At 34.6% G+C, this 25,435-nt stretch overlaps 1 non-coding gene across 1 annotated transcript; it reads left to right on the forward strand.

The window, feature by feature from the left end:
* The first annotated feature begins 23,329 nt into the window (after nucleotides 1–23,329).
* Nucleotides 23,330–23,461, forward strand: LOC124523664 (U6atac minor spliceosomal RNA). Its single transcript, XR_006965071.1, has one exon. It is a non-coding gene; the product is annotated as a U6atac minor spliceosomal RNA (small nuclear RNA).
* The last annotated feature ends 1,974 nt before the right edge of the window (nucleotides 23,462–25,435 follow it).

The raw sequence follows: 25,435 nt of genomic DNA on the forward strand, positions 1-25,435 counted from the left end.
TAGAAAATTTGAACAAACCAATTACCAACAATAAAATTGATTCAATAGTCAAAAAACTCCCAACTAACAAAAGTCCAAGACCAGAAACTTTCACAGGTGGATTCTATCAAACATTTAAAGAAGAGTGAATACCTATTCTTCTCAAACTATTAAAAAAAAAAAAAAAAAAACAGAAGAGGAAAGAAAGCTTCTATATTTATTCTAGGAGGCCAGCATTACCCTGATACCAAAACCAGAGACAGATACTACAAAAAAAGAGACTACAGGCCAATATCTCTGATGAACATATATGCATAAATTCTCAAAAAAATATTAGCAAACTGAATCCAACAATACATTAAAAAGATTATTTACCATAATCAAGTGGGATTTATCCAGAGATGCAAGGGTGGTTTAATATTCACAAATTAATCAACAAGACACATCACATCAACAAGATAAAAAATAAAAGTAATATGATCACTTCAATAGATGCAGAAAAAGCATTTGACACAGTACAAAACCCATTCATTACAAAAAGTCTCCAAAAAGTAGGTTTAGGGGGAACATACCTAAGCATAATAAAGGTTATATATAAAAAACCCACAGCTGACATCATACTCAATGGTGAAAAACTGAAAACTTTTACACTAACATCAGGAACAAGACAAGGACATCCTGTCACCACTTTTATTAAATGTAGTACTGAAAGTCCTAGCCACAGATATCAGACAAGAAAAAGAAATAAGAGGCATGCACATTGGTAAAGAAGAAGTAAAACATTCCCTGCTTGCTGATGACATGATGCTATGTATAGAAAACCTAAAGAATCTACCAAAAAAAAAAAAAAAGAAAAAAGAAAAAACCTGCTAGAATTGATAAATGAATCCAGTAAAGTCATAGGATAGAAAACTAACATATACAGAAGTCTATTGCATTTTTATACACTAAAAATGAAGGATCAGAAAGAGAAATTAAGAAAACTGTTCCATTCACAATTGCACCCCCAAAAAGGTAACGTTACAGTGGTAGAGTACTAGGGGGATCCTATGCTTGCCTCATCCCTGGAATACAGCTAGACAAATATCAAATCATTCTGAACATCCAATAAATCGATGTGAAAACTGAGAAAACAAACCTTACAACTAGAGGGAGGAAAATAGCCACATTGTGGAAGGTAGGAGCTGCAGACAGTTGACTTGGGGAAGAAAAGAATTGCAGGTGCGGTGGTGGGGAGGAAGTGAGGAGAGGTAGAGAAAGAGTGAAAGCAGCATGCAGGGGATTGCACAAGAAAAACCATTGACTGGAGAAAGGAGAGAGGATGATTATTGCAAGTTTTTACAAGCAGCAGATCTGAGAGTCTGAGGGTTTTTTTTTTTTTTTAATGTTTATTTATTTTTGAGACAGAGAGAGACAGAGCATGCACGGGGGAGGAGCAGAGAGAGAGAGGGAGACACAGAATCCGAAGCAGCCTCCAGGCTATAAGCTGTCAGCACAGAGGCCGACGTGGGGCTCGAACTCACGGACCATGAGATCGTGACCTGAGCCGAAGTCGGACGCTTAACCGACTGAGCCACCCAGGCGCCCCTGAGAGTCTGAGGTTTTAGAAGTCCACGCCATCACTGGGGTTTTGCCTGGTGGGCTTAGTTGTGCTCCTGTGGGGAAGGAGGGCAGAAGCCCAGGAGTAGACAGTGTTGTCTGGTGATTCCTGGGATCACATTGGGAGAGACAGTGGATGCCCTGTTAATTAGCATAGCAGCAGAGGCCCTTGCTGAATGCAGCTAACCTGGAAGCCAGCTTTTGGCCGAGCTTTATCATAAATTCGAAGCTTCTGTGTAGTTGTGTGACTAGTTTTCTGGGACAAACTAGCACCAGCCACAGTGCAGCGAGACCCTGCCCCAGAAGATCAGTGTGGGTCCATGCTGTGCTGGGTTCCTAAAATTTGGAAGTTTGAAATCCAGCCATGCGCCTGAGAGAAAACACAGGAGGACTGTGCTTCCAGACAAACAGATGGCTTGGACATATACAGGATGGAGGCAGGGTTTTGACAGAACTCTCAAACATAAGAGGGGTGATTGTTTCCTCTTCTGTTATGGCTTCCTGAACAGTGGTGGCTTGTATGCCCCCTTTGGGGACAAGAAAGTCAGGCAATGTCATTTTATGTCCCTATCAGCATGGACAGACTTCAGTGAGCAACATAGCACCCTAGTGGAGGCTAGATCCACTTACACTAAGCCCCACCCAAATGCACCCTGCAGGTATATCTTTATTAGGAGAAATTGGTCTGAGAACCAGTGCAGGTAACCCCCTAGAAGACCAGCACAAGCCACCTGCATGTACCAACTCTACTGATAATGGAGTGCTGCAAAGCTTCAGTTCTAGGGCATATAGGATCTAGCCTTTTCATACAAGCAGACCAAAACACACCTAGCTAAAACTTGCCACACGCTGGACCAGGTCCAAAGACTCCCTACTGCAGGCAAGGTGAAACTCTGCAGAGGACTAATCATAGGGGAAAGAGCAGCCAAAACACGACAGCAGAGTGCACATAGAACACACTAAAATAAATTTCCTGAAGCTCCAGGCCCTAGATAGTATATGACCTCTTCTTTATATAGCCATTACTCTCAGGAGGAGGAAACATAACAGGTTTTCCTAACACACGGAAGACAGGTCTAGGCAAAATGCCAAGATGGAGGAATTCATCCTAAAAGAAAGAACAAAAAGAGGTCGTGGCCAAGGATCTAATCAAAACAGATGTGTGTAATATTCCTGAATTTAAAACAACATTCATAAGGATACTAGCTGTGCTTTAGAAAAGCATAGAAGACACTAGGGAGTCCCTTAATGCATAAAGACTAAAAACTAGTCAGGCTGATATAAAAAGTGGTATGACTGAGATGCAAAACCAGCTGCACATTTTGACAAGGATGGAAGAAGCAGAGAAGTGAATAAGTGATACAGAAGATAAAATTATGGAAAATAATGAAGCTGAAAAGGAGGGAAAGGGAAATATTGGATTGTGAATTCACTTAGGTACTCAGTGACTCCATAAAGTATAATAAAATTCCTATCCTAGGAATCCCAGAAGAAAAGAGGGTAAAAAAGGGCAGAAGTTCTATTTGAGTAACTTATAGCTGAAAACTTCCCTAATCTGGCAAAGAAAACAGACACTGAAGAGAACTTCCATCAAAATCAACAAAAGCTGGCCAATACCAAGACGTATTATAGTAAAATTTGCGAAATACACAGAAAAGGAAAAGAATCTCAAAACAGCAAAGGGGAAAAAAAAGTCTTTAATGTGCAAAGAAAGACAAATAAGGTTCACCACAGATCTTTTTACAGAAACATGGCAGGCCAGAAGGGAGTGACATGATATATACCATGTGCTGAATGGGAAAAATATGCAGACAAGAATATTCTGTCCAGCAAGGCTGCCATTCAGAATAGAAAGAGAGATAAAGAGTTGCCAAAACAAACAAAAATTAAAGGAATTTGTGGCCACTAAGCCAGCCCTGCAAGAAATATTAAAGGAGACTCAGGAGTGCTGGGGTGACTCAGTTAAGTGTTCGACTTTGGCTCAGGCTGTGATCTCGTGGTTTGTGAGTTCAAGCCCCATGTCAGGCTCTGTGATGACAGCTTGGAGTCTGGAGCCTGCTTCAGTTTCTGTGTCTCCCTCTCTCCCTGCCTTTCCCTCTCACTTGCACTCTGTCTCTCAAAAATAAATAAAAAATATTTAAAACAAGGGGAAAAAAAAGGAATATTAAAGGGCGCTCAGAGTGGGAAAAAAAGATTAAAAGCAACAAAGACTAGAAAAGAACAGAGAAACTCTCCAGAAACACTCACTTTATAGGTAATACAATGGCACTAAATTGATATCTATCAATAATATCTCTGAATGTAAATGGACTAAATACTCCAACCAAAAGACATAGGATATCAGAATGATAAAAAAAAAAAGATCCATTTATATGCTGCCTACAAGAGACTCATTTTAGACCTAAAGACACCTGCACATTGAAATTGAAGGGACAGAGTACCATCTCTCATGCTAATGGATATGAAAAGAAACCCAAAGTAGCCATAGTTATATCAGACAAACTAGATTTTTAAACCAAAGACTATAACAAGAGTTAAAGAAGGGCATTACATCATGATTCAGGGGTTTTTCCAGCAAGAAGATCTGACAATTGTAAATAACTATGCCCCCAATTTGAAAGAACCCAAATACATAAATTAATAAATAGAAAACATAAACTCGTTGAAAGCAATACAGTAATAGTAGGGGAAGTTAACACTCCATTTATACCAATGGACAGATCTTCCAAGCAGAAAATAAACAAGGAAACAATGGCTTTGAATACTACACTGGACCAGGTGAATTTAATATATATTCAGGACATTTCATCCTACAACAGAATACATTCTTTTCAAGTAAATATGGATCGTTGTCTAGAATAGATCACATACTATGTTGCAAAACAACCCTCAATATGTACAGAAAGATTAAATCATGCATATTTTATTACCACAGTGCTATAAAAAACTTGAGGTCAACCACAAGAAAAAATTTGGAAAAACCAGAAATACATGGAGGTTAAAGAACTTCCAACTAAAGAATAAGTGGGTTAACCCCTTAGAAATTAAGAAGAAATTAAAAAAAAGGAACAACAAATAAAGCCTAAAGCTAGCAGAAGAAGAGAAATAATAAAGATTGGAACAGAAATAAATGATACAGAAACAAAAACCACAGTTGTACACATAAAACTAAAAGCTGTTTCTTTGAAAGTTTTAATAAATATGATAAACTTCTAGCAAAACTTATCAAAAAGAAAAAAGACCCAAATAAATAAAATCAAGAATGAAAGAGAAGAGATCACAACTAACACCACAGAAATGTAAACATTTATTGGAAAACATTATGAAAAATTATATTCCAACAAACTGGAAAATCTGAGAAAATGGACAAATTCCTAGAAACATACAAACTACCAAAACTGAGATAGGAAGAAATAGAAAATTTGAACAGACCCATAACTAGCAAAGAAATTGTATCTGTAATCAAAAATCTCACAACAAACAAAAATCCAGGGCCAGATGGCTTCCCAGGGGAATTCTACCAAACATTTAAGGAAGAGTTAATACCTATTCTTTTCAAACTGTTCCAAAAAATAGAAATTGAAGGAAAATTTCCAAACTTATCCTATGAGGCCATCATTTCCTTGATTCCAAAACCAGACAAAGACCTTACTGAAAGAATTATAGGCCAATATCCCTGATGAACACAGATGGAACAGTTCTCAACAAGATATTAGGAAATAGAATCCAAGAGTACATTAAAAGAATTATTCACCACAAGCAAGTGGGATTTATTACTGGGCTGCATAGGTAGTTCAGTATTCACAAATCGATCAATGTGATACACCACTTTTAATAAAAGAAAGGATAAGAACTTTATGATCCTCTTAATAAATACAGAAAAAAACATTTGACCAAATACAGCATCCATTCTTGATAAAAACCCTCAATAAAGTAGGGATAGAGGGAACTTATACAATATGTAAAGGCCATATATAAAAGACACACAGCTATTATCCTCAGTGGGAAAAACAGCTTTTCCTCTATAGTCAGGAAGAAGACAGGGATGTCTTGCTTATAAACAGCAAGAATTTATATCTTATAGTTGTGGAGGCTGCAAAGTCCAAGATCCAGATACTGGCCAATTTGGTGTCTAGTGAGTACCCAGTGCCTGGCTCATAGAAAGCTGCCTTCTTGATGTGTTCTCACATGGTGGAAAGAATGAGAAAGCTCTCTGGGTCTCTTCTGTGAGAACACTAATACCATTGCACCCTCATAGTATAGTTACCTCCTGATGTCCCTGTCTCAGAATGCCATCATTCTGAGGTTGTCCAGTGACTTTTTCCAACTTTTATGGGGAGAGGGAAGGGGCAGAAACTATATTCCTTATCATGCATGGTCACTGACATCCCTGTTCCTTGTAGTATGTTCAGCTTTAGCTCTCTAAAATTTGTATTTCTTTACTGATGTTTTGTATCGATGAGCCACTTTCACATATTCCTTTACTTCTTTAAGTATACATTCCTTCTCCTGGAGTGACTCTAGTCCTTTGTGGAGGACTAGGAGTAAACTCCAGAAAGAAAAAAAAATTAAGAAAAGTGAATAGGGTCTAAGTGACCTATAGGATATCAAAAGTGGACCACATATACATTTAGGGAGTTCCAGAAGGAAAAGAGAGAAGGAGCAGAAAGAATATTTGAAGAAATAATGACTGAAAGCCTCCCAAATTGAATGAAAGATGTAATGTCATAAACATCCAAGAAGGTCAAAGAACTCCAAATAAATAAATACAAGGACATTACAAAGCAGGGTACAACATGATCAAACTTTGAAGACAAAGACCTGGATCTTGAATGCAGGAAGGTAGAAATGACTAGTCACATACAGGCGGTACTCAACACTGAGTACTGTTCAATATAATGAACAGCTGATTTCTTATCAAAGTCATAAACTTCTAGGAATGATTATGAAATAAAGAGAAAAGGTACAAGTTATTAATATTAGAAGCAATAGAAGGAACATGCTATAGATTTTACATTAAAGAATGATTAGGGGTTATAAATAATTTTATGCCATTTCAATAATTTTGGAAAAAATAAACACATCTTTGAAAAACAGGAGCCACAAAAACAGACAAAATAAATAAAAATGTGAATATCCCTATATCTATAAGAAAAAAATATTCATAATTAAACCTTTCTCTGCCCCACTCCACCACAAAACTCCAGGCTTAATTGTCATCCCTAGCGATTTCTCCCAGATATTTAGGAAGAAATAACACAAATCTTACATATTTTTTTCAGAAAATAGTGGAGAAGTGAACGCTCCTGACATACTTTTTGAGGACAGAATTACCCTGCTAATAAGTCTAGACAAAGATATCACAAGAAAATAAAACCGTAGATATAACTTTGATGAATATCCAAAAACCCTTTAAAATTATTCGTATTAAAATTAACAAATTAGACTTAATAATACATAAATACTACTTTTCCAGCAAATTTGATATACCTCCTGAGTGCAAGGTTAGTTTAATAGTGGAAAATCAATAAATATACTTCATCTCACTAATACAGTAAAGGAGAAAAAATCATAATCTCAAAATAGAGTAAAATCATTTGATAAAGCTAGACACACATCCTTATCCTCATCCATATTAACTACAAATAACATCTTAACCTTGTAACATAGGATTTACAAAAAGATCATACAGTAAACATTAAACTTCATGGCAAAAGTCTAAATATGATTTCAAGAAAAAGGTAAAAATAGCTGCTCTTACCACTTCTTTTTTAAATTTTTTTTAATGTTTATTTTTGAGAGTGAGAGGCAGCACAAGTGGGGGAGGGGCAAAGAGGGAGACACAGAATCCAATACAGGTTCCAGGCTCTGAGCTGTCAGAACAGAGCCTGATGCAGGGCTTGAACTCACAAACTGCGAGATCATCACCTGAGTCCAAGTTGGATGCTCAACCAACTGAGCCACCTAGGCATCCCATGCTCTTAACACTTCTTTTGACATTAGTTCTGAGTAGTGTAATAAGCCAATCAAGATATATAGAAATCATTAACTTAAGAAATCAAGAGTTGTTTTTATTCATAGATTATGTGGCCATGTATTAAATAATTCTATAGTATCTACAGAAAAACTGAGGACAAGGTTGCAAAATACAAAATTGATATAGCAAAAATTAATTTTATTAAATAGAAGCAATGAACAATTTGAAAAGGAAAATATTCAAACAAAAGTTTACAATGGCAAAAAAAAACTACGTAAAATGGTTAGGCATAAATGTAATGCACTATGTAAAAGGTGTATAAACTGAAAAATACAAAACTAGAAGACCTAAGTAAATGAAAAGATACATCATATTCATGTTTTGGAAGACTTAGTATTTTTAAAATTTTTTTAATGTTTATTTTTTATTTTTGAGAGCGAGAGAGAGAGCACGAATAGGGGAGTGGCAGAGAGGGAGACACAGAATCCCTGAAACAGGCTCCAGGCTCTGAGCTGTCAGCACAGAGCCCCACATGGAGCTTGAACCCACAAACCGTGAGATCATGACCTGAGTCGGCTGCTTAACTAACTGAGACACCCAGGTGCCCCTGGAAGACTCAGTATTCTTAAGAAGTTAATTCTCCCCAAATAGAACTATATATTTCTTGGGCAGTCACATTTGCAACTCCATCAGGTTTACTTTTCAAATTGAGAAGCAAATTATAAAATATGTAACATACCTAAAGACATGGGAGACCCAAAAAGGAGTTTGAATGACATTCAAGTTGAATAACTTGAATGGTCTTATTTTAAGATTTGTTACATTGCATCATCAAGACATTATGTGGTAATTGTGTAAGGATGGACATATGGGTAAATATAAGGAGTGAAGATTTTGTTTTGGGGATGCATGTCGAATTAACTTCCATCTTCCTCCATGTTTTCTGTACAGCTGTTAATGTGATTCTTACTTCAGTCATTAAATAACTTAATACTAGTGGGATGTCTCTGCAAAGATGCAGAAGACACAAGTCCCTTTCTCACAACCCACTTCAAAGCTGTTCTCAGTTTTTTCTTCAAGAAACAAAAACAAAAATATCTTTACTGTTTTTCAAGAATGCAAATACCTGTTCCAGAATAAACCATTAAAAAAATTAGGAAATACAATATTTTAAGAGCTCATTAAATGAGTTTCACCAGAGGTTATGACTGCTGGTTTTATAGTCACTACTTTAAAAATATAGCTTCTTTTCACAACGTGTGATATTCCTTCTGTTATAGGTTATCATGTATATTTGGCAAAATGTTATCACAAACATAGACTTAACATATTACTTTAAATTTCTCAGATGTCCAAGAGTAAAGGTCAGGAAAAATATGGGGTAAAGAAACAGAATGAAGAACACATGGAAAGTTTAATGTAGGAGGCTTAAAGATGTATGATTAATGTCTAAGTATAAATGAGATATTCTGTAGCCTTATTTTCATAATGTAGCATTTCTGATGTAAATAGTTTATCATAATAAATGTCAGATAACATCGGGTCTGTGTGGGATGGAGTTACACTTAGGTCTAAAATGAGGTATGTCTCTTATAATGAGGGACAGTGAGAAATACCGTATGTTCCTTGCTTTCAAATTAGTAGTTCCATCTGTTTAAGTAGTGTCAATTTTATCCAGAGATGCATGGTGATTGAGGATTCTGGAATGTGATAAACACCTTTCTTCTAGTATATGATAATTTCCAGGCTACTGAATCCAGAAAGTAGTTAATGCAAAGTAGCGATATGACACAAGTAGAATATACCAGAAATCACAAAATTTGAGTTCAAAGTCTGAGTTACTAAATCACACATCAGTAATTATGCCAAATATTACTGTGGTCAAAATTGTCTACTTAAGTTTGATGCCTAATGTAAAATGAAGATATGTGGCTTTGTTGAAACTTACTAAGAATTTTAAGACAGTGACACCAGAATGTTAAAGCAAGAGTGGGTCCCCTTTACCCATGGGATCTTATGTAAACTGCATATATTCTACATCCATAAAGCCAGCCCTGACATTTAAATATTCCATTAAATTTAAGCTGTGACATCAAAACTAATTTAAAGAAGCTTATTACAGGCTTAAAAAAACCCTCAATGGTAATTATAAAATTTAAATAAAAGAACCATATTTATATGAATATTAAGTTGAATGTGCAAAGTGCACCTTAAAATTAATTGAATGTGGTGTTTAACATAATTTGACCTCTGAAATGCACACATTAAACTTATCTATATAAAGTAGTAATTTTCCTCTTCCCACTCTGCTTGCTGCTACTTCTTACATTTTTTTGTTTTGTAAACTTGATAAAGTTCACACATAAGTTTGCAGAATTGCATACCTTTAAGTATACTTAAGTGGCAAAGAGCTTATTGATGGGAAGTTTCAAAATCCTATAGGAGTAGCCACTAGGTTCCCTCAGGGTTTTGTGCCTTTAGCAATGATCTGACCTTCTATTAATTGCTATAACTGATATATTCTACAAAATAGGAGGTACACTGTAGAGTCAGATTGTTTAGATTCACATCCTAACACAGTCAATATCTTCATCTCTGGACAAGTGACTTGTTAATTTTTTTCTAGTTGTTTATCTGTAAGTTAAGTACTCCTATTAAAACACTTATAGAGGTAAGTACAAATAATACTAGTTATAGAGTTATGAGAATTAATTGAAATAATCTGTGGGAATTTTTTAACATCGTTTTAATGTAATATTTATTGAATAAAGGTTAGCTATTATCGTGGTGTGCATTATTTTCTAATCTTTTTGTGTTACCCATGAGCCATAAGGAATTAGTTCCTTGTACTGTACAGGGAATAATTACAAGGGCTGATAGTGGAAGAGATGAATGGTGGAGAATTTTTTTTTTTTTTTAAGGAATGGTACAGATTTGAAAAATTCTCAAAGAATAACTAGAGCTGCTCTTTTTTAAGTTTATTTATTTTGAGAAAGAGAGCAGTTGAGGGGCAGAGAGTGAGGGAGAGAGAGAATCCCAAGCAGTCTCTGCTTTGTCAGCACATAGTCCAACACAGGGCTCTACCCCACAAACCAAGAGATCATGACTTGAGGTGAAATTAAGAGTCAGACACTTAACCAACTGAGCCACCCATGTACCTCAAGAGCTGCTGTCTGTCTTGAAGACTGTTTAGAGATTCTTACTAGGTACCTAAGAATGTTACCTGACTAAAATATATTTAGAAAGTCTAAGATTTAGAGTCCATCATAAGCATTATTTATGAGTATAATTTAGATAGTTCTTAAACAGGTAGTGCTTCTGAGTGACAAGACCAATCTGTATGTAATGTTTTATATATTTTTTCTAAGGGTAGGCTAACTGTCACTGTCTTCAACCATTACCCCCACCCCACAACTCTTTTTGCAGGATTAAGTCTGTACTGCTGGGTTGCCCAGTCTTTTCTACTTTTATTTCTATGAAGTTCTATATTGAAATAATAGCCAATATCTTTCCAAAAGAGGCATCCCCTTTTGGATAATGAGGTTAGGGGAAATTCATTAGCCTTATTTGCTAGTCCCTATGATTTTTTTTAGCCACTTTTTAATCTTTATACATCCCTTAAAGCAAAGACATGTATACATGAGTCAGTTTGAATGGAGTTTATCAGAGTTTCATGGTATATCTGAACATGAACAAGGCTCTTGTTTTATTTATTTATTTTTTTAAATTTTCTTTTAATGTTTTTATTTATTTTTGAGACAGAGAGAGACAGAGCATGATCAGGGGAGGGGCAGAGAGAGAGGGAGACACAGAATCTGAAGCAGGCTCCAGGCTCTGAGCTGTCAGCACAGAGCCCAATGTAGGGCTCAAACTCACAGACTGTGGGATCATGACCTGAGCTGAAGTAGGTAGGACGCTCAACCAACTGAGCCACCCAGGAGCCCCAAGGCTCTTGTTTTAAATATCTGTTACTGAGTGACAAATCCCATGAAAACTTAGTGGCTTAAAATAATAAGAATTATTTATTATTTCTCTTTGACATTTAGATTAACTGGGCTCAGGGAGTAGTTTTAGCTTAGTATCTCACATGAAATTGCAGTCAATACCTGGATCTGAAGCCTGGACTGCATTGGATATCCAATATAAAATTTTTCACTCACATGATGGGTGCCTTGGTACTCCTTTATCTCTTAACACATGGTGTTTTAATCTCCATTTGGGCTGCTGACAGCTTGATGGTCTCAGTATCATCTCATTTCTTACATGGTGGCTGGTTTCTAAAGGAAAATATTACAGGACAGCGTGGAGGAAGATACCAGTCCTCTCAGTGACTAGGCCTACATGGCCTGGGTCGCGTACATCATATTTGATTTTTCAGAGCTGTCACATGTTAGGCCAGATCCAGAGGGTGGAGAGATAGACAGTGTTTAATGGAGGAATGGCATGTGACTACTGAGAGGGTAGAAATGAATGGTGGCATATTGGACACAAGCTCTCACAACTCTCATGCAAGGACCATAACCTTTTTCTTCCTCTCCCCATGCTTTACTTTCTTCCACAAACATATATTGACCATTCACAGTGTGCCCCAAATGCATTACGCATTAAAGTCATTTATCCCCTTTTATTTATTGTTAGAAATGCACTTCATTATACAAGTGATTTTATCTTTTCCATGTCATCACCTATTTCCAGTTTGCATTAGAAAGTACTGTATTTATCTGTGCAAAGAAATTTTAAAAAGCATAAATTATATTACGTGATGTAATGATCATCATACAATATGATGTATTGTATGATGTAAATCATACAATAAATGATCTATTGAATGAAAAAAATCCATCTAACTGTACACATACATTATTTTCTCTCCTTATAATTGTTTTTTTAATCCTATGTAAGCATTATTAACAAAAACACTTAAAATAACTTCTTTAATATTTTGTTTCTTACCTAGCACAATATTCAATGCATTTCTATCAAATAAGTAATTCTAAAAAAAGAAGGTGTGTTCCAAAAACCTAATAATAGTCATCTTGGTTCGTTTGCTTACTTTCCTATCAGCACTTGTTATTAGTACCTGATTGAGAAAACATGCTTTTGAATTTGAAAGTCCAAAGAAATTCTACTTCAGGTAAATAGAAAAAGGTATTCAAGGGTAGTTTCCACCAACATGTAATTGATTACAAATAACATGTACATGTATTGGCACCATGAGAATTTTGTGAGAGTTAATTATATCATGATTCTAAGTCACCTTGAAAATATATAGAGCTATGTTAAAGAGAAAAGAAGGCTAATAATATGTCTATAGTAAAATGTTTGCTCCTATGATAATGAGTGACAATATTTTCTGACAGCTCTTCTGGAAATTCTTGTTTTGTTCCATCATTTTTGTTCCTTTGATATTCAGCTATATATAACTCACACTATTTTCTAACCCATCAGCAAAAATATTCAAATACAAACAGTAGAAATGTTAATGCAAGCAGTGAAGAAGGTTTGTTTTCTTCTTAAAACTCTGTGATTTAATATGCAGTTTACAATATGTGGTTATAATTCTCTCATATAAGCTTTCAAAAATAAAAAGGTATATTTTCCTTTGATCTGAAAAAGGAAAAGTAGGAAAGGGTTTATCTTCTTCAACAGACTTTTTTTTTTTATCCTCAGAGAAATTAACATAGCTGTGGATTTGCTTCAGTTGAATAACCTGCTTTTAATGCACAAAATCAGACATGGAAGGTATTAGGCACTTATATTTAGTGAGGGGAAGGGTTTAAGATGTCTTAGATTCTCCTGAAAGGATACACTGAAGCATATTTGTAATTGCTGTGGATAGATGTATACACTTGATTTTCAGCTATATTTGCTTCCACAGTTTAACACCATATATTTACAATATTTATAGGTTCAAAAGTGAAATTATACAAAATAAAATTTATTGGAAATATGGTTTAAAGAAGACAAACATGAACTGGAAAAATTCATATTAAAATTATTTCTCTGGCTGTTACATAATGTTATGTTGGAAATTGCCTTTTGTTTTGATTGTAAATAATTTCAAATTTTTTTAACCAGAGTTTGTTGTTTATTAAATTCCTACTTATCTTCATAGGATTTAGTTAAGGTTATAAGATTCACAGGTTGAAGAATATAATCATGCTATTCTGACATGAGAATCCTATGGTTAAAACTTCACAGGGCTTATTAATAGAGTGAAATTCACTATATAAATTCTGACTATATATCTGGTTGGTTATTAGTAATATCTTTGAAGATTAGGTTCTAAAACTTTGTAAGTATTAGAATATCTTAATAGAGGGTTACAGATAAACACTTAGAATTTGGGGAAATCTAAAAAGACTGCTTGTCTCAAAATGTAGTCCCTACTAGCTTGCCACTTGTTTGAACTAATTGTTTTATCACTTTATCTTGTGACCAACTGTACACCTAACACTGAGGCGTGCGTACTCTGGTATATATCCCATACTGGATCATAGAGTAAGAAAAGAATGTCATGAAGCTTTTCCACCATGTTTTCTTCTAGATGTTTTATAGTTGTGGATCTTAGTTTAAGTATTTAATCCACTTTGAATTCACATTTGTGTATGGTATAAGATAGAGGTTCAATTTCATTCTTTGGCATGTTGCTATCCAGTTTTCCCAATGCCATTTATTGAAGATATTATCCTTTCTCCATCCTATTCTTGGCACTCTTGTCGAGGATCAGGTAATCATTATATCGGCTAGTTTATTCCTGGGCTTCATCCTGTTCCATTGATCTATATGTCTGTTTCTTATGCCAGTGCCATGCTATGTTAATTACTATAGTTTTGTAATATAGTATACAATTAGTAAGCGTGATACCTCAAGTTTTGTTCTTTCTCAAGATTGCTACAAAAGCCTCCCACCCCATGGGGTGCCTGGTTGGCTCAGTCCATTAAGCGTCTGACTTTGGCTCAGGTCATGATCTCGCGGTCTGTGAGTTCGAGCCCCGTATCGGGTTCTGTGCTGAAAGCTCAGAGCGTGGAGCCTGTTTCAGAGTCTGTGTCTCCCTCTTTCTCTGACCCTCCCCCATTCATGCTCTGTCTCTTTCTGTCTCAAAAACAAATAAACGTTAAAAACAATTAAAAGCCTCCCACCCCTTTTCCTTTTTTTCTAGCTGTCCAGAATCCAGACAATGCTAATTCTTTAAGGGCTCTGTCTTAGATGAGATAGAAGCCATCCCCTTAGGGAGCCCACTGAAAGGCAGGGGACTGTAGCCATTTACATACCCCATCTCTCCCTCTTTCCACTCTAAGGAGGAAGTTACAGCTCAAGGTGCTTTCTCTCCATGCTGAGCTTTGCCACCTAGGAGAAAGGACTCTTGTGGGTAAGGTGAAATTGTTCTTCTTGTCTGTTTCAGTGCATTTTTTCTTGGTTTTGTGCCCATCAGAGTTACTGCAACTTAACTGGATTCTGGACCTCTCATAAAGGTATTTTAGTCTTCATATCATTGTTGAATTGTATTTCCGTGTGAGAATAAGGGCTGAAACTTCCTTTTCTACTATCTTGGTGATGTCATTACCCCGAGAACTGCCACTGTTGTCTATTTCATTCTTCTTCAGAAGTCATTTTGGTGAACATTTTTGAGAGGCATTTCCATAAAAACAAAATCATTAATATTTAGGCTTAAAAACATGGCTGCTAATTTTTGACCCTTTCTATGGAAATGGAGGATTCATATTCTCCTTCCATGAAATTGGGAAAATCTATTAGTGTTTGGAGTAGTTGAATACACTGGAAATAAAGCTAAAGCAGAAGTGATCATTTAGCTTCTCCCTTGGGTTCTAAAGAACATTTTCTTTTCAAGCCCTGAGATGTCATATCAGAAGGCTCACCATTCTGAGGTTAGACTACTGAGAGAAGCTCAAGTTCCTTGGGAGGCCTCACATAGACATTTCAATAAACAATTCAGATATGCCTAATCTCCTAGTTAGCCCAGACTAAGTGTCAGTCTTGTGAGTGAAGAACCCTACAGATGACTCCAACACCTGTCATTCAACTAACCCCAACCAATTTAAGCCTTTCCAGTGAAGTCGCCAAACACTGTGAAGCAGATGCAAGGCATTCTTTTTGGGTTCTGTCTGAATTCCTTACCAACAGAATAAAATAGTTGTGGTTTCATTCCACCAAGCTTTGTAGCAGATTGTAACTTAGCAGTTGATAACTGGAATGATATATAATCAAAAAGTTTAAAATGTTAAGTGTTGCTAATATAATAACATGGATATTATTTTTTAAATATTTTCATATCTTCAGAACTGGGAGCAGAAAGATGGCTTAATTTAGTTTGAGATGTTTAAAATTTAATATGCTTGTGAGTCACCTGAAATCTTGTAAATACAAAACTTTTGACTCAGTAGTTCACGGGTGAGAATGAAATATTACCTTTCTAACAAATTTCCATGTAATGCTGATGATTCTGGTACATTGGCCAGTTTCTGAATTGCTACTCTTCTTCCCTCATTTTGAATTTGAGAAAATTGAGATTTAAAGTGATTAAATAGTTGTCTAAAATTGGCAGTAAATGATGGTAAGCCAGGTTGCGTTTTCTGGCAGAGCCTATGGTCCTTGGTTGTGGGTTATCAAGAGGGAATTATAAATGACGAAGAGCATTATTTGGTGATAACATCTCTATTAGTCTCTATGTTAAGTACATATATAAGTTATTTTACTTTTTCTTCTCTATAATACTTTAAAACAGACAGTTTTATACTCAGATTGAAGAAGAGAAAGTTAAGATGTAGAGAGTTGAAAATGACCTATTGGAGGAGGTTGATGAATCAGGGCTTGAACCAGGGCTTTTGGGCATTGAAGCTTTGATTCTAATCATGCGTAAGCTTTTCATGGGCGCTTGAGGATGGGTGGTCATGCTGAAAACAAAATGAAATAAAGATAGAAAGCATCATAGAAAACAATGGGATGAAGGAGAATATAATTTCATGTTTTATAACTCTACCAGGAACTACATCTGTTTATACTATAATAATATTATTTAGACCACTCTTAGGATTGATCAAAACACACACTTTTAGTTTAAATCTAGCTATAAATTTTAATGTTTATTGACTTATCTACCCATTTATTCATTCAATTAAAATTTATTGAATAAAATACATTCCACATCAATTCTGTGTAGTTGGATACATATATGAACAATAACATAAAGTTTCCCACAGGATGTATTTAATTTAGCAGGAAAGATAGTCTTAAAACTAACTGCAATAGTATGTGATGAATATTAGGATAGGCACTATAAGGCAGTTACCTAGCAGAATATATGGATGTATGCAAACTAATCTCACATAGTTGTGAGACTAGAAGAAGTAATACAATTTAAGGTGTCTTGTATATAGAAAAGCTCAATACATGCTATTTTTCAATTTTACCTTTTTTTATGGCTGCCTCCAAACAGTCAAATTGCATTTACCTGATTTAGAATAAGTTGATTTCTTTTCTCAGTGAATTACTAGAAGTAATATGATATGAAAATGTGGTTAAAATAGTATTGGAATTGTCTTTGGAATAGTCTTACTGTAGGGAGAGTAGGGACAAATATTCATATGCTTTTTTATCTTAAAATATAATATTCAAAAATTGAGAAACATGATTCTCATATAAATATATAATGAATATGTGTCAAAGAGTTTATTCAACTAATTGGTGAGGAAACCAGTTGGATATTAAAATTGGTTCAGAGAGCATTTGAAGTGCTATTTATAGGCAATTAATAAAAAATGTTAGTATAAGATTACTAGGTTAGATACAAAACTAGTTAATAATTTATTACACTACAGTATAATAAAACTAAATCATTAGATTTTTTTCCCACTGAATGATTATATTTATATCAATCACACAAAAATCTGAACATAATAAGGTACTTCACCAAATCTGGATACTTAAATGAATTGTGTAAATATTTCTCCATTGTGATTATAAAAGTCTCTAAAAGTTATTCCTGACTGCAAAAAAAGGCTGGCTTTATTTTTTTAGCCTGATTGTTTACATAGATGCAGCAGAGTATAGACCTCCTTGAGTTTGTACTATAAACGTAGAGTGATATAAATCAGTTGGGCAACCACTAAGCCAGAGTATTAACCACTGTCCTGAAAATTTAATATAGTATTGTTTATGTGTGAATTACTCTCATTTTGAGATGCCCCAAATTTGCTAAAGTTTCTGGTCTTTGAGGAAGTGAAAGATTAGGTCCCAGCAAGCCAGACATCCCGAGGGCTTAGCAGGCATTGGCTTTACTTGGAAAACCAATTCTTGAACCTGATTGAAACAGAAACAAAAACAAAGATAGAAAATTATTAGAGAAGAAAAAAATAAATAAAACATAAATGAGCTAAGAAAGTTAAAGTTCTGCCACTTGGGATTTACTCTGGAATAAGAAAATATGTGTCAGGGCTTAAGCCTCCCATAAGGTATACTTTTAAAATGATTGTCAGGTTACTCCCTTGGGTGTATTAACAGGACAAACTCTAAAACTATTGAAGTGTAATTTCCCAAAAGTTAAGAACATAATTCCTAAAAATAAGTAATGAGTATGTATTAAAATTTTATTCAAGTCATTAATAGGAGATCCATTAAGATTTTCAAAGTTGTTCAAAGACCAAGACACACTAGGTATTTACCTGTAATATAATAAAGGAGTTTTAGGATAAATTTCTGGATGAAATACAAAACGGGTTGAAATCCAACAGAGTATTTAGTCTAACCTTTGGAGTTATTTTCACTGCACAGAAATTACATGCAGCTTGACTGGAAAAAATATGGTGGTTACTATGTAATTTCACAATATCTGTCATTATTAATCAATAGTCTTAATAGATCTTATTTTTTTAATCCAGTGAAGATGAATTACTTTTTTCCCCCTGAAGATTCATAAAAATCAATACATTCATATTTTTGGAAAAGCATGTAGTGGATAATCACTGCCAAAACCCCACTAGGACAGATTTCCTCCCAGGTTAGCATCCTAATGTGTCTTTTTCTTCATCCCATCCCTCTTTTTTGCTTAATTTTTGTCACAATTGAAATCCACTGTCAATTAAGAGCCACTATTTTAAGACTGCCTTGTAAATTAGTGGGGGGGGAGAATCTGATTTAATCAGAAGACTTAAAATTTTATTAAATTATTTAATAACAAACCATATAATAAAATTCACATTCATTTTTTTAAAGATTTGCCATTTAAAAAGAAGAATGTATTTTTAGATGCATAATAATTTCTTTTTTTTTAATTTTTTTAACGTTTATTTATTTTTGAGACAGAGAGAGACAGAGCATGAACGAGGGAGGGTCAGAGAGAGGGAGACACAGAATCTGAAACAGGCTCCGGGCTCTGAGCTGTCAGCACAGAGCCCGACGCGGGGCTTGAACTCACGGACCGCGAGATCATGACCTGAGCTGAAGTCGGCCGCCTAACGGACTGAGCCACCCAGGCGCCCCTAGATGCATAATAATTTCTATACTAAGCCTGTTGAGAGGCTTCTGAGAAACTTTCCTGAGAGTCTTTGGGACCTCATGATTGTGTGGATGCTTATGAGTATGAATGACTATAAAACATATAAGACATTCCTAAATTTTTTTAGACAGTATCTCTGAAATATCCAGTATTGTGTATTTCATTTATGACTTTTTGGGAATATATAGTGGTTATTGAACCCTCAGCATACCAGGAGAAATAGAAATGAATGAATATTGCCATATATTCTTTTTAGGGAAATGGAATGGTCCTTGGCATGATGAGGTTCTTCCCACCAAAATGCTAACTGGAAATAAATACCACATTTTCTGTTTGTCCTTAGTTATTCATTATATGATTTATAGATTTTCTTTTTTCATTATTCATTATGTGATTTATAGAATTATATGATCAATTTAACTATTAGGATTAATGTCAACAATGCTTCATGAATAATTTTGCATTCATTTTGATTCATATAATAATTGTAAAATGTCTTCATTTCAATTTTCTTCACTTTTCTATTAAAAGGATAAATTAAGACATTTGAATTTTCAACTACCCAGTGAAATCCAAAGGCAGAATATAATGCATTCTTGGAAGATGATGCAGTAATTTTGGCAATACACTAAGAAAGCTGAGAGATGATCAGTTTCTTATTATATCATCTTTGTAGGTGATTCCATCATTCTTTTCCATTTTGTTTTTGTTTTAGACTTATTTTAGCATGGTTGGGAATAAGAAATGACCAGTAATGAAATCTTAGGGTAATTAAAAAACAAAATATTTCAATGTATGGGAAATACAGTTAGCCCTTGAACAGCAGAGGGTTAGTAGTGCTGATCCCCTGTGCAGTCAAAAACTGTGTATATAGGGGTGCCTGTGGCTCTGTCGGTTAAGTGTCCGATGTCGGCTCAAGTCACAATCTCACAGTCTGTGAATTCGAGCCCCGCATCGGGCTCTGCGCTGACAGCTCGGAACCTGGAGCCTGCTTCCGATTCTGTATCTCCCTCTCTCTCTGTCCCTCCCCCACTCACGCTCCATCTCTCTCCCTCTCTCAAAAATAAATAAACATTAAAAACAAATTTTTTAAAAAACTGTGTATATAACTTTTGACTCGTCTAAAACTTGGCTGCTAATAGTCTACTGTTGACCAGAAGCTTACACAAATAGTCAATTGGCATATATTTTATATTTTATATTTGTTATATACCGTATTCTTACAATAATGCAAACTAAAGAAAACATCAAGAACATCAGGAGGAAGAAAAAATACATTTATAGTACTGTACCGTATTGAAAGAAAATCTGTGTGTAAGTGGACTGGCACAGTTCAAGCCCAGGGATCAACTGTATAAGAGCCAATATGTGTGTTAGATTCATAAAAAAGAGACAGTGAATGTACATTTTAATTGTGGGATAGAATGAGTTTTATTCAATTTAAAAATACTAGATAAATTTTCTTCTTGTTCTTTGAAGGACAGCTAAGATAGAATAAATGTCATAAAATAACAAGTCTTAAAAAGAGTTAGAACTTTTCAAAAAAGAAACTCTAAATGAAAATTGGGTCTAGTGAACCCTGACGTCCTACCATGTAGAGTGATCCTACCACTGTACGGATAACAGGTTTATCAATCAGGATCAGTTGCATGGTCATATTAGAAGACAGAAAGCTAAAAATACATATGGTTTTAAATCAGTGTGAAACGATTTCATCTACCAGTCATGTGTAAGTAAAATCCCAGTTGTAATTAATATAATCACACACAAAAAAGCAAACATACTCTTACACACCCCTAAACTATGTCTAACTGATGTTCCACCTTATAGAATTAATAATATCATCAACAAAATGAGTGCAAATTGCTAATTTCATGATAAGGTAATCACTAGGTTGATTAAAACCCTGTAGATAGCATTTTTTACTTTTCATTAATAAAAAAGAATACAAAAATATAATTAACAAAAATATAATTATACAAAGAATACATTTTCAAGTATTCTTTGTATTATTGTACTTCCTAAAAATATATTCATTGACATAATCTGATAAGTTATGTATATAGGGATGAGTTAACTAAGTAATCTTGGGAAAAATGTTTTAAAGTAAATGTCATGGAATGGCATTAATCCATTCAAATGTCATTTACCATATTATGTATCATACTATATTAAATCATAATAATCTGCTTTTTCCTCTATATCCAGTTATACTTTGAGCTTTATAAAACCAACTAATATATATTTACCTACTGCCTGACACTGAGAGACATGGTATAGGAGAGACTTAAATACATTTCTGATGTTGCAAATAGGATTTCCAAAATTTAATTAATTTATTCATTAAAAAATATTTATCAAGTGCCTGCTGTGGTTTGGGCACTGTTCTAGGCCTAATCTCTAAGAAGTCAATAAAATTTTCTTAGATGAATGGGCATGTAAAATAAAACCTACCTGTTGTTTTAATAAGTTAGCTTCTTAAAATGTCAACTTCTCTTTACCTAGAAAGGAATGATAACCTTTGTTTAGATATGGTTGTATTCTAGATGAGTGGATGTTAGATAAATATCTCAGTTTGAAGACAATTTTACTTCATTAGTCAAGATTTTTAGAGGGGAATGTTCTGTTTTATTAGTCAGGAACTATATTTTTCCTATGTTTTGATAAGTTATTTACTTGCTATAGTTGCTTTAAATAATTTTTCTGGAAGATATGTTTATTCAGGCATTCAAACGTAAATAATGCCATAACAAATTAATAGGTTTGGGCTATATCAACATATTCCTTCTGTATATTATCATACCCTTTATTCTTGTTTGATTGAAATCTGTTATACTGGGCTTATTTTTTCTACATAGGGATTTATACTTTTATGTGTAGTCCAGTGTCTTTGTAGAATTATCTTAAAGATTCAGGGGTGCCTGGTTGTCTCAGCTGGTTAAGCGTCCACTTATTGATTTAGGCTCAGGTCTTGATCTCATGGTTCATCAATTTGAGCCCCACCTTGGGCTCTGCACTGAAGGGCAGAGCCTGCTTGGGCTTCTCTCTCTCCCCCTCTATGTCTGCTCCTCCTCTGCTCATGCTCTGCCTCTTTCTAAATAAATATAAACAAACGAACTTAAGAAAAAAAAATAATTATGTTAAAGTTTCAAATTCTACCAAAGATCTATGGGTGGCTGTAGATCATTCTACACTTAGAATAATAAAAATAATTATTTCAGTTGTGCTCTCCTATCTCTTTCAGGCAGTTTCACAATACCTTAAACATATATTCTTTAAGATGCTATTTCAGTTCAATAGTATCTTAATGGTATTTCACTTTTCCATTTAAACGCTTTCTTCTTAGGAAGAATTCACTATATGATTAAGACTAAAATTATAGAAATCTAAGAAAAAAGTATTTACTAAAGAGGGATATAGGATTGTGTCTTAAGGGGATATTAGGATTCTAGTTTTATGTATGTGCATAAAAAGATAATCTTTTGAAATACTGTTCTTAAAAATATTTTGCCACACATATTTTAAAAATTCACCTTTTTTGTATTTCTCAAGTAATACTAGGACTGTGTATGCTTATTTTTTTATATTTTAATATTAATGGCAGAGATGGGAAAGACATATAAATTCTTAAATCTAGAGTCACATCTCTGCTTTAAAACACATTACTGTTTAAAGACAGTATTTCAGAATGTCAACATGAATGGAAGTGTCAAAATGATGCTTAATACTAATTTGTTTATATGTGCTTGACTGCACTTAGATGGTAAAAAGGTAGGTATCAAAAATAAAGATTATTTTGAGACACTGAAGTAGGTTTCTTTTTGTTTTCATTGCCATAAATACCATTAGTGTTAATTGGAGATTTACATGTGCATTGAGAGAATAATATACCTCATTATTCTTGAGTAACAGCTACTGACTTTTAAAGGCCATTTAGAATGTATGACAGGAAACAAATAAAAGCATTCCACTTAACTTTTTGAAAGTTATTTTCATATACCAGAAAATGAGACAAAAGGCTTCATGAATATTCCACTGCCATAGTTTTAATTTTATAACTTCCACAACAAAACCTTTAGAATTCCCTTTGTAGCTTAACTAGCTGGGGAATATGTGAAGTAAGTATATCTTAAGTCTGCTTTGTGGTAGGTGACCATGGCCTAGAAGAGTATATGCTATTTACTTTGTTGTTGTCGTTTTAGGTATTTAAACCATTAGACATCCGCTGATGTCTCTAGTGTTCAAATAATTAAGATTTTGTGATGTGTAAAAGGAGAGAAGGTTATAGCACTCCTGTTGATTGACAAGGATGAAAGAGGCCCTTGGTCCTGACAACATATATATGGGTAAGGCATTGCTACCTACTTTGTGGCATCTAACCATCATTTTTATAGGCAATGAGGATTTAAGAGTGTGCTTATGATGAGCATAGGGTTGTGTATAGAAATATTGAATCACTATATTGTACACCTGAAACTAATATTACACTGTATGTTAACTGGAATTTAATTAAATACTTAAAAATAAACACATAATTAAGATTTCTTGAAAGATCACCTTGGCATATTACAATAAAAATAAGTAATTATTGAGCACATATATGACAGTCACTATTTTTTAAGTGCATTTCAAGTATGAACTTACTAATACTCAGCAACCCTGTGAGGTCAGTATCATTATCCCTATCTTATAGGTGACATAATAGAGGCATCAAAAGGTAAGTTAACTTGCCTAAAGTTAACACACATAGTAAGTGGTAGAGTTAGGATTTGAACCCTGGTCACATGGCTTAACAAATGGAGCTTGATGTAGTTATATTGGCTCAAATGAGTTGGCTTTGTCCTAAAATATGAACACACTAGTTAACAAATTAAAACCTTCTAGTTAATCCAACTTTTTTATTTTATTTTATTTTATTTTATTTTATTTTATTTTATTTTATTTTATTTTATTTTATTTATTTTATTTTATTTTTAAGTTTATTAATTTATTTTGAGACAGAGAGGAAGAGTGTGCATGCACATGTTGGGGAAAGGCAGAGAGAAGAGAGAATCCCAAGCAGGCTCTGTGCTGTGCTGTCATTGCAGAGCCTGACGCAAGGCTTGACCTCATTAACTGTGTCCAACTCATTTTTTTTAGGAGTCATGTTAGATAAACTATTTTTACGCATACTTCATAGGATTATTTCAACAGTCACTCATATAGTTTAGGAAAATATTTCTTCCAACCTCACACCATAATCTTCCTGAGAAGTTTCTCCAGGGACAATTTCAAAGCTCTTGTAAGAGCTAACATGTACAGAATGCTTTTCTAAGACAGATGCTATCGTCTGCATTTTTTTTCATATATTAAATCCAGGAACTACCTTTGAGATACAGTTGCTGTCCTTTTATAGATAATGAAAATGAGGCAGAGAAAGGACAAGTAATGTTCACATGTGAAAAGAATTTGAACAGAGGAAGCCTAATTCCAGAAAGAAGACATGATGTGACTGAAGAAAAGTGGATATTGAGTTCAGTGAGCCTGGATTTAAATCCCACATTAGAGTGCCATAGAGGGAGATAGGGAGGGAGAGCATCATCTTGTAGATAAGTTAAACAGAGTCAAGCCAAAGAAAGTTGGTCTGCTTTTTATTTTTGTCATGCACAGGCCATTTTATTATGTTTTTAATTTTTTAATGTTTATTCAGTTTTGAGAGAGAGAGAGTGTGTTAGCAGGGGAGGGGCAGAGAGAGAGGGAGACACAGAATCCGAAGCTGTCAACACAGAGCCCGATGGAAAGCTTGAACTCTTGAACTGTGAGATCATGACCTGAGCTGAAGTGAGACGCCCAACCGACTGAGCCACCCCAGCGCACCATGCACAGGCCATGTAAAAAAAAAAATGCAGGGATGAAATAATCCTCCCTACTGCCTTCTGAAGTGGGATGCTCTACCTTCCTTTCATACACTTTTACCAGGACAGACCCTTAATTAATAACATGTTTTGAGCCTTGATTAATGACATGAAAATAAGATTAGAAACAGGTAGTCCACAGGATTGCTGTAAATGACAAAACAGAAGTGAAATAATTTGTAAACAGAAGGTAGAGTCACTCCAAGATAATAGGAGTCCTTTAATCTGAGGCAAAAATTATATCACATTTGGCTTCTAAAAGAGGTTTTAGTACTTGGCCAGCTATGTCCCCTTCACATTAACTCACTGCTCACACTCAGAGAGCCTGATCATACAAAGCTCTGGTGAAGGTGGGTGGTGTAAACTCTCGTTCTAAATCTGCCATGCATGCAGGCTTTAGAATGTGACCTATAATTTTCAAACCACAGAATACTGTTTGTGTGTTTTTTTTTTTGTTTCTTGACTCAAATT

This window comes from Lynx rufus, unplaced genomic scaffold (assembly GCF_022079265.1).
Source record: "Lynx rufus isolate CCGP_SWC_20201006 ecotype Redwood Valley unplaced genomic scaffold, mLynRuf1.p SCAF_1, whole genome shotgun sequence".
Classification (NCBI taxonomy): domain Eukaryota; kingdom Metazoa; phylum Chordata; class Mammalia; order Carnivora; family Felidae; genus Lynx; species Lynx rufus.